The sequence below is a fragment of the Chiloscyllium plagiosum genome, unplaced genomic scaffold, assembly GCF_037043375.1.
Source record: "Chiloscyllium plagiosum isolate Xiang-an unplaced genomic scaffold, Cpla_swu_hap1 HiC_scaffold_45, whole genome shotgun sequence".
NCBI classification, from domain to species: domain Eukaryota; kingdom Metazoa; phylum Chordata; class Chondrichthyes; order Orectolobiformes; family Hemiscylliidae; genus Chiloscyllium; species Chiloscyllium plagiosum.
The window spans coordinates 24,771,992-24,781,839 of record NW_028270183.1 but is presented as its reverse complement, the minus strand read 5'-3'; positions in this window follow the sequence as shown (position 1 = coordinate 24,781,839).

Below are 9,848 nucleotides of genomic sequence, written 5' to 3'. Positions count from 1 at the left end.
CCCACTGACTATTATTGGGGGGGGGGGGGGTGTTAACTATAATACAGACCCATCAAGTTCCAACTGACTATTGTTTGGGGGGGGGGTGTTAACTATAATACAGTCCCATCAAGTTCCCACTGACTATTGTTTGGTGGGGGGGGGGGTGTTAACTATAATACAGTCCCATCAAGTTCCCACTGACTATTGTTTGGGGGGGGGGGTGTTAACTATAATACAGACCCATCAAGTTCCCACTGACTATTGTTTGGGGGGGGGGTGTTAACTATAATACAGACCCATCAAGTTCCAACTGACTATTGTTTGGGGGGGGGGGGGGTGTTAACTATAATACAGTCCCATCAAGTTCCAACTGACTATTGTTTGGGGGGGGGGTGTTAACTGTAATACAGTCCCATCAAGTTCCCACTGACGATTGTTTGGGGGGGGGGGGGTGTTAACTGTAATACAGACCCATCAAGTTCCAACTGACTATTGTTTGGGGGGGGGGGGGGTGTTAACTATAATACAGTCCCATCAAGTTCCCACTGACTATTGTTGGGGGGGGGGGGGTGTTAACTATAATACAGACCCATCAAGTTCCAACTGACTATTGTTTGGGGGGGGGGGGGGGTGTTAACTATAATACAGTCCCATCAAGTTCCCACTGACTATTGTTTGGGGGGGGGGGGTGTTAACTATAATACAGTCCCATCAAGTTCCCACTGACTATTGTTTGGGGGGGGGGTGTTAACTATAATACAGACCCATCAAGTTCCAACTGACTATTGTTTGGGGGGGGGGGGGTGTTAACTATAATACAGACCCATCACGTTCCTACTGACTATTGTTTGGGGGGGGGGGGGTGTTAACTATAATACAGACCCATCAAGTTCCCACTGACTATTGTTTGGGGGGGGGGTGTTAACTATAATACAGTCCCATCAAGTTCCCACTGACTATTGTTGGGGGGGGGGGGTGTTAACTATAATACAGTCCCATCAAGTTCCCACTGACTATTGTTGGGGGGGGGGGGGTGTTAACTATAATACAGTCCCATCAAGTTCCCACTGACTATTATTGGGGGGGGGGGGTGTTAACTATAATACAGACCCATCAAGTTCCAACTGACTATTGTTTGGGGGGGGGGTGTTAACTATAATACAGTCCCATCAAGTTCCCACTGACTATTGTTGGGGGGGGGGGGGTGTTAACTATAATACAGACCCATCAAGTTCCAACTGACTATTGTTTGGGGGGGGTGTTAACTATAATACAGTCCCATCAAGTTCCAACTGACTATTGTTTGGGGGGGGGGGGTGTTAACTATAATACAGACCCATCAAGTTCCAACTGACGATTGTTTGGGGGGGGGGTGTTAACTATAATACAGACCCATCAAGTTCCAACTGACTATTGTTTGGGGGGGGGGGTGTTAACTATAATACAGTCCCATCAAGTTCCCACTGACTATTGTTGGGGGGGGGGGTGTTAACTATAATACAGTCCCATCAAGTTCCCACTGACTATTGTTTGGTGGGGGGGGGTGTTAACTGTAATACAGACCCATCAAGTTCCAACTGACTATTGTTTGGGGGGGGGGGTGTTAACTATAATACAGACCCATCAAGTTCCCACTGACTATTGTTTTGGGGGGGGGGGTGTTAACTATAATACAATCCCATCAAATTCCCACTGACTATTGTTTGGGGGGGGGGTGTTAACTATAATACAGTCCCATCAAGTTCCCACTGACGATTGTTTGGGGGGGGGGGGGTTTCACTATAATACAGTCCCATCAAGTTCCCACTGACTATTGTTGGGGGGGGGGGGGTGTTAACTATAATACAGTCCCATCAAGTTCCCACTGACTATTGTTTGGGGGGGGGGGGGTTTCACTATAATACAGTCCCATCAAGTTCCAACTGACTATTGTTTGGGGGGGGGGGGGTGTTAACTATAATACAGTCCCATCAAGTTCCCACTGACTATTGTTTGGGGGGGGGGGGGGGGGGTGTTAACTATAATACAGTCCCATCAAGTTCCCACTGACTATTGTTTGGGGGGGGGGGGGGGGTGTTAACTATAATACAGTCCCATCAAGTTCCCACTGACTATTGTTTGGGGGGGGGGGTGTTAACTATAATACAGTCCCATCAAGTTCCCACTGACTATTGTTTGGGGGGGGTGGGGGTTTAAACTGTAATACAGTCCCATCAAGTTCCCACTGACTATTGTTTGGGGGGGGGGGTGTTAACTATAATACAGACCCATCAAGTTCCCACTGACTATTGTTTGGGGGGGGGGGGGTGTTAACTATAATACAGTCCCATCAAGTTCCCACTGACTATTGTTTGGGGGGGGGGGTGTTAACTATAATACAGACCCATCAAGTTCCCACTGACTATTGTTTGGGGGGGGGGGTGTTAACTATAATACAGACCCATCAAGTTCCCACTGACTATTGTTTGGGGGGGGGGTGTTAACTATAATACAGACCCATCAAGTTCCCACTGACTATTGTTTGGGGGGGGGGGGGGTGTTAACTGTAATACAGTCCCATCAAGTTCCCACTGACTATTGTTTGGGGGGGGGGTGTTAACTATAATACAGACCCATCAAGTTCCCACTGACTATTGTTTGGGGGGGGGTGTTAACTATAATACAGACCCATCAAGTTCCCACTGACTATTGTTTGGGGGGGGGTGTGTTAACTATAATACAGTCCCATCAAGTTCCCACTGACTATTGTTTGGGGGGGGGGGGGGTGTTAACTATAATACAGACCCATCAAGTTCCCACTGACTATTGTTGGGGGGGGGGGGGGGGTGTTAACTATAATACAGACCCATCAAGTTCCCACTGACTATTGTTTGGGGGGGGGGTGTTAACTATAATACAGTCCCATCAAGTTCCCACTGACTATTGTTTGGGGGGGGGGGTGTTAACTGTAATACAGTCCCATCAAGTTCCCACTGACTATTGTTTGGGGGGGGGGGGGTGTTAACTATAATACAGACCCATCAAGTTCCCACTGACTATTGTTGGGGTGGGGGGGGGGGTGTTAACTATAATACAGACCCATCAAGTTCCCACTGACTATTGTTTGGGGGGGGGGTGTTAACTATAATACAGTCCCATCAAGTTCCCACTGACTATTGTTTGGGGGGGGGGTGTTAACTGTAATACAGTCCCATCAAGTTCCCACTGACTATTGTTTGGGGGGGGGGGTGTTAACTATAATACAGTCCCATCAAGTTCCCACTGACTATTGTTTGGGGGGGGGGGTGTTAACTATAATACAGTCCCATCAAGTTCCCACTGACTATTGTTTGGGGGGGGGGGTGTTAACTATAATACAGTCCCATCAAGTTCCCACTGACTATTGTTTGGGGGGGGGGGGGGTGTTAACTATAATACAGTCCCATCAAGTTCCCACTGACTATTGTTTGGGGGGGGGGGGTGTTAACTATAATACAGTCCCATCGAGTTCCCACTGAATATTGTTTGGGGGGGGGGTGGTGTTAACTATAATACAGTCCCATCAAGTTTCCACTGACTATTGTTTTGGGGGGGGGGGGTGTTAACTATAATACAGTCCCATCAAGTTCCCACTGACTATTGTTTGGGGGGGGGGTGTTAACTATAATACAGTCCCATCAAGTTCCCACTGACTATTGTTTGGGGGGGGGGTGTTAACTATAATACAGTCCCATCAAGTTCCCACTGACTATTGTTTTGGGGGGGGGGGTGTTAACTATAATACAGTCCCATCAAGTTCCCACTGACTATTGTTTTGGGGGGGGGGGGTGTTAACTATAATACAGTCCCATCAAGTTCCCACTGACTATTGTTTTGGGGGGGGGGTGTTAACTATAATACAGTCCCGTCAATTTCCCACTGACTATTGTTTGGGGCGGGGGGGTGTTAACAATAATACAGTCCCGTCAATTTCCCACTGACTATTATTGGGGGGGGGGGGGTTTAGATTTTTTTTTAGATTACTTACAGTGTGGAAACAGGCCCTTCGGCCCAACAAGTCCACACCGACCCGCCGAAGCGCAACCCACCCTACATGTACCCCTTTTTACCTAACACTATGGGCAATTTAGCATAGCCAATTCACCTGACCTGCACATCTTTTGGACTGTGGGAGGAAACCGGAGCACCCGGAGGAAACCCACGCAGACACGGGGAGAACGTGCAAACTCCACACAGTCAGTCACCTGAGTCGGGAATTGAACCCGGCCTCTGGTGCTGTGAGGCAGCAGTGCTAACCACTGTGCCACCATGCCGCCCTATAATACATCCCGTCAATTTAACTATAATACATCCCGTCAATTTCCCACTGACTATTGTTGGGGGGGGGGTGTTAACTATAATACAGTCCCATCAAGTTCCCATTGACTATTGTTTGGGGGGGGGGTGTTAACTATAATACAGGCCCATCAAGTTCCCACTGACTATTGTTTGGGGGGGTGGTGTTAACTATAATACAGTCCCATCAAGTTCCCGCGGACTATTGTTTGGGGGGGGGGGGGTGTTAACTATAATACATCCCGTCAATTTCCCACTGACTATTGTTTGGGGGGGGGTGTTAACTATAATACAGTCCCATCAAGTTCCCGCGGACTATTGTTTGGGGGGGGGGGGTGTTAACTATAATACATCCCGTCAATTTCCCACTGATGATTGTTTTGGGGGGGGGGTGTTAACTATAATACAGTCCCATCAAGTTCCCACTGATGATTGTTTTGGGGGGGGGGTGTTAACTATAATACAGTCCCATCAAGTTCCCACTGACTATTGTTTGGGGGGGGGTGTTAACTGTAATACAGTCCCATCAAGTTCCCACTTAATATTATTTGGGGGGGGGTGTTAACTATAATACAGTCCCATTAACTTCCCACATACTATTATTTGGGGGGGGGTGTTAACTATAATACAGTCCCATCAAGTTCCCACTGATGATTGTTTTGGGGGGGGGGTGTTAACTATAATACAGTCCCATCAAGTTCTCACTGACTATTGTTTGGGGCGGGGGGTGTTAACTATAATACAGTCCCATCAAGTTCCCACTGACTATTGTTGGGGGGGGGGGGTGTTAACTATAATACAGTCCCATCAAGTTCCCACTGACTATTGTTTGGGGGGGGGTGTGTTAACTATAATACAGTCCCATCAAGTTCCCACTGACTATTGTTTGGGGGGGGGGGGGTGTTAACTATAATACAGTCCCATCGAGTTCCCACTGACTATTGTTGGGGGGGGGGGGGTGTTAACTATAATACAGTCCCATCAAGTTCCCACTGACTATTGTTTGGGGGGGGGTGTTAACTATAATACAGTCCCATCAAGTTCCCACTGACTATTGTTTGGGGGGGGGGGGTGTTAACTATAATACAGTCCCATTAACTTCCCACATACTATTATTTGGGGGGGGGTGTTAACTATAATACAGTCCCATCAAGTTCCCACTGATGATTGTTTTGGGGGGGGGGTGTTAACTATAATACAGTCCCATCAAGTTCTCACTGACTATTGTTTGGGGCGGGGGGTGTTAACTATAATACAGTCCCATCAAGTTCCCACTGACTATTGTTTGGGGGGGGGGTGTGTTAACTATAATACAGTCCCATCAAGGTCCCACTGACTATTGTTTGGGGGGGGGGGGGTGTTAACTATAATACAGTCCCATCAAGTTCCCACTGACTATTGTTTGGGGGGGCGGGGGTGTTAACTATAATACAGTCCCATCAAGTTCCCACTGACTATTGTTTGGGGAGGGGTGTTAACTATAATACAGTCCCATCAAGTTCCCACTGACTATTGTTTGGGGGGGGGGGGTGTTAACTATAATACAGTCCCATCAAGTTCCCACTGACTATTGTTTGGGGGGGGGGGTGTTAACTATAATACAGTCCCATCAAGTTCCCACTGACTATTGTTTGGGGGGGGGGGTGTTAACTATAATACAGTCCCATCGAGTTCCCACTGACTATTGTTTGGGGGGGGGGGTGTTAACTATAATACAGTCCCCTCAAGTTCCCACTGACTATTGTTTGGGGGGGGGGTGTTAACTGTAATACAGTCCCATCAAGTTCCCCCTGACTATTGTTTGGGGGGGGGTATTAAGTATAATACAGTCCCATCAAGTTCCCACTGTCTATTATTTGGGGGGGGGTGTTAACTATAATACAGTCCCATCAAGTTCCCACTGACTATTGTTAGGGGGGGGGGGGTGTTAACTATAATACAGTCCCATCGAGTTCCCACTGACTATTGTTTGGGGGGGGGGGTATTAACTATAATATAGTCCCATCAAGTTCCCACTGACTATTGTTTGGGGGGGGGGTGTTAACTATAATATGGACCCATCAAGTTCCCACTGACTATTGTGTGGGGGGGGGTGTTAACTACAATACAGTCCCATCGAGTTACCACTGACTATTGTTTGGGGGTGGGGGGGTTAACTATAATACAGTCCCATCAAGTTCCCACTGACTATTGTTTGGGGGGGGGGGGGGTGTTAACTATAATACAGACCCATCAAGTTCCCACTGACTATTGTTTGGGGGGGGGGTGTTAACTATAATACAGTCCCATCAAGTTCCCACTGACTATTGTTTGGGGGGGGGTGTTAACTATAATACAGTCCCATCAAGTTCCCACTGACTATTGTTGGGGGGGGGGGGGGTGTTAACTATAATACAGTCCCATCAAGTTCCCACTGACTATTGTTTGGGGGGGGGTGTTAACTATAATACAGTCCCATCAAGTTCCCACTGACTATTGTTTGGGGGGGGGGCGGTGTTAACTATAATACAGTCCCATCAAGTTCCTACTGACTATTGTTTGGGGGGGGGGTGTTAACTATAATACAGTCCCATCAAGTTCCCACTGACTATTGTTGGGGGGGGGGGGGTGTTAACTATAATACAGTCCCATCAAGTTCCCACTGACTATTGTTTTGGGGGGGGGGGTGTTAACTATAATACAGTCCCATCAAGTTCCCACTGACTATTGTTTGGGGGGGGGGGGGTGTTAACTATAATACAGTCCCATCACGTTCCTACTGACAATTGTTTGGGGGGGGGGGGGGGGGTGTTAACTATAATACAGTCCCATCACGTTCCTACTGACAATTGTTTGGGGGCGGGGGGGGGTGTTAACTATAATACAGTCCCATCACGTTCCTACTGACAATTGTTTGGGGGGGTGTGTTAACTATAATACAGTCCCATCGAGTTCCCACTGACTATTGTTTGGGGGGGGGGGTGTTAACTATAATACAGTCCCATCAAGTTCCCACTGACTATTGTTTGGGGGGGGGGGGGGTGTTAACTATAATACAGTCCCATCACGTTCCTACTGACAATTGTTTGGGGGGGGGGGGGGGTGTTAACTATAATACAGTCCCATCACGTTCCTACTGACTATTGTTTGGGGGGGGGGGTGTTAACTATAATACAGTCCCATCGAGTTCCCACTGACTATTGTTTGGGGGGGGGGGTGTTAACTATAATACAGTCCCATCAAGTTCCCACTGACTATTGTTTGGGGGGGGGGTGTTAACTATAATACAGTCCCATCGAGTTCCCACTGACTATTGTTTGGGGGGGGGGTGTTAACTATAATACAGTCCCATCAAGTTCCCACTGACTATTGTTTGGGGGGGGGGTGTCAACTATAATACAGTCCCATCAAGTTCCCACTGACTATTGTTTGGGGGGGGGGGGTAACTATAATACAGTCCCATCAAGTTCCCACTGACTATTGTTTGGGTGGGGGGGGGGTGTTAACTATAATACAGTCCCATCAAGTTCCCACTGACTATTGTTTGGGAGGGGGGTGTTAACTATAATACTGTCTCATCAAAGTGATCACCATCTTCTTCCTTCTCAGTTCCACCCATTTCCCCTCAGGCGGTGATCCCTCGCGAACATCCTTACTGAATATTACTGTGATTTTTTCGCTCCTCTGTAGTCTCACTGCCCTTCCACCATTCCTATCGCTGCTGTATCCTGGTGCATTGAGCTGCCAATCTTGTCCCTCCTGCAGCCATCTTTCTGTAACAGCTATAATCCCAGTCCCAGGTAGGCATCCACCCACTGTGTTCATCTGCCTTTCTTGTTAGGCCTCTATTGTTGAAATAAATATAGTTTAATCCATCAGTCTTCCCTCATTCCCCACCATGATTTCACTTCTGTACTATCCTCAGCCTTCCCTGCTGTCCAGCCCCGTGCCAGACCAGTTTAAATGCATTAATGCAGTAAATCTCCCCGGCCAGGATCTTGCTCCTCTCCAGTTCAGGTGCAACCTGTCCCTCTTGTACAGGTCACCTCTACCCCAGAAGAGATCCCATGGTCCAACAATGTGAACCCTTCTCCCATACACCAGTTCCTCAGCCATGCATTTGTCTGCCCTCTCCTCTGTTCTTACTCTCACTAACACGTGGTGCTGGAGTAATCCAGAGATCACTACCTGTGAGGTACTGCTTTGTGAACTCCTTATATTCACTCTGCAAGACCCCATCCCTTTGGTTCACTATGTCATTGGTGCCAATGTGTATACTGACCTCTGGCTGCTCAGGGACCCCATTGGGAAATTGCTGGAACCACTTTGAGACCCTAACACCAAGGAGACAACACAACCCCACCCCAAGATTCCCACTTGTGACTGCAGGAATGCCTGCCTGTGTTCCAGACTAGGCAGCACCCGATCACAGTTTCTCTCTCGGAGTTTGGCACATCCTCCCTTACAGCAGAGTGAGATGTAGTGCCAAGGTCCTGGCTGCTGCTGTTACTTTCTCCTGAGATGCTGTTACCAACAGTTTCAAAAACAGTCCACAGACAAACCTCGATTATCCAAAGGACAAGGGCAGAGAGTATTTCGTTCAGTTAATCGAATGCTGGATAATTGAGGTTCCCTGTACTTGTCTGAGAGGGGGAGAGCCACAGGGGACCACAGCACTGCCTACCCAGCTCTCGGGCAGTCACCCATCTACCTGCCATGTGACCACATTCCTGAAGCTACGATCTAACTCACACTCTGCCTCCTGTTTGCCCTCAATGAGTCTAGTTGCTGATCCAATTGATCCATGTGATCTGAGAGGGGTTGCAGTCACTTCCTGAAGATATATCTACCAATGAGACTCGACAGCTCCCTGATCTCCCACATTTGGCAGGTAGAACGTAGCATTCCACTGTTGCCTCTTTGACAACTCTCAGATTAAGGAGATTGAAACTGAACTCTTACTTGCCCTGACCTTGTTGCTGCTCATTCTCCTCAACAAAGCTCAGTATTCACGTTGGCCAGCAGCCGTTCAAACACAGAGCAGCCCCTCTCCCGAAAGGACCCAAAAATAGACAGAACAAGTCGCAGCATTACCTCCCTCCCCACTTCCTAAACTCACACACATGTAGCTCGACATCCAGAGTTCCCAACCCACGCTTGGGGCTCTTTATACCTCGCTCTGATACTGTCGACCTGCTCTGCTCCAAGAACCAGGTTTAACCAGTTTTACTGAAGGAGTTGCTCTCTGTGTCCTCCAGCACTACAATATCTGGTTTTCACTTCCTTAGAGACAAAAACCCTGCAGCTGGAATCGAAGACAAACAGACAGGAGGCTGGAAAGAACACAGCAAGCGACAGCTGCAGCATAACTTCCCACCTTCTATACTCAGTGCCCTGACTGATGCAGGCCAGTGTACCAAAAGCCTCCTTCACTGCCCGGTCTACCTGGGACTCCACTTTCAGAGAGCCGTGCACCGGAACTCCAAGGTCCCACTGTTTCACTACACTCCTCCAGACCCTAACATTCACCATGAAACTCCGACCTTGATTTGACTTTCCAAAATGGAAGACCT